At 54.7% G+C, this 876-nt stretch overlaps 1 non-coding gene across 1 annotated transcript; it reads right to left on the bottom strand.

Moving 5' to 3' along the window:
• Nucleotides 1–396: 396 nt before the first annotated feature.
• TRNAA-AGC (transfer RNA alanine (anticodon AGC)) lies at nt 397–469 on the bottom strand. Its single transcript has one exon. It is a non-coding gene; the product is annotated as a tRNA-Ala (tRNA).
• Nucleotides 470–876: the final 407 nt, after the last annotated feature.

Raw genomic sequence — 876 nt, 5'->3', positions numbered from 1 at the left:
CATGGGCCATTTCCACGTGGACAGAATAGACCTTGTCCGCTCTGGCCCTCCCTTTTTCTGGGACCCCACTCTTGGTGTTCGGAGAATCATACTCACACCAACTGAGCAAGCGCAGCCTGCACAGTGACAGCTCACAAGGGCCCTTTCAGAAAGGAGAAAGAGGCAGCTGCAGGGTCCCTGGGGCCTCTGGAATTAGCTGACTACCCCTCCCCCACTGCTCACAATCCCCACAGCAGGTGGGAGAGAAGATGGTCAAAATGCTCTTTTGTGCCCTTTCACACAGCTGAGCACAGACACCTCCAATTGCCCCTGTCGATGGAGAGCTTCCTGGGGAGCAGCCAAGAAGAAGTAAGTGGGGAGGGGTCTCCTGTTGCCTTGGGGGAAAAAACTCTGCAGTGGAGAATGTGGGTATTGATCCCACTACCTCTTGCATGCTAAGCAAGCGCTCTACCACTTGAGCTAATTCCCCTCTGAGCAAGGAAAAGTTCTGCCCCAGCCACCTCATTGTTGAGTCCATATGTCCCTGCAGCTCCCCTGACTCCTTTCCTAAGATGACACTTGTAAAACCAGTTCCAGCCAGCTGGCTGAGCGGTTCCGACAGTGGTGATAATAATGTCATGCTGACGGTTTCAAGCTCCAGGTGAGCCCTTGGGGCATCTTGACTAAGTGGCCTGGCTGCTGTGGATGGGGAGGTTCCAGCACGCACAGGGAGCTGTGCAGGTCCAGCCTTGTGGGAGGGCTCTATGGGAATCCCTGCCTGCATCACAATGCCACTGCCTGGGGGTGCTGGTGGTGCTTTCTAACAGCTCTGGCTAGAAAACACACCCAGATGGGGCACTCTGAAAACAGCTCCAGAAATAAATCACTCACATGGCC

The sequence above is a fragment of the Carettochelys insculpta genome, unplaced genomic scaffold (genome assembly GCF_033958435.1).
Source record: "Carettochelys insculpta isolate YL-2023 unplaced genomic scaffold, ASM3395843v1 scaffold_0035, whole genome shotgun sequence".
Taxonomy (NCBI): Eukaryota; Metazoa; Chordata; order Testudines; family Carettochelyidae; genus Carettochelys; species Carettochelys insculpta.
Note: the sequence above shows the minus strand (reverse complement) of the source record. Positions and strands in the feature narration are given on the sequence as shown.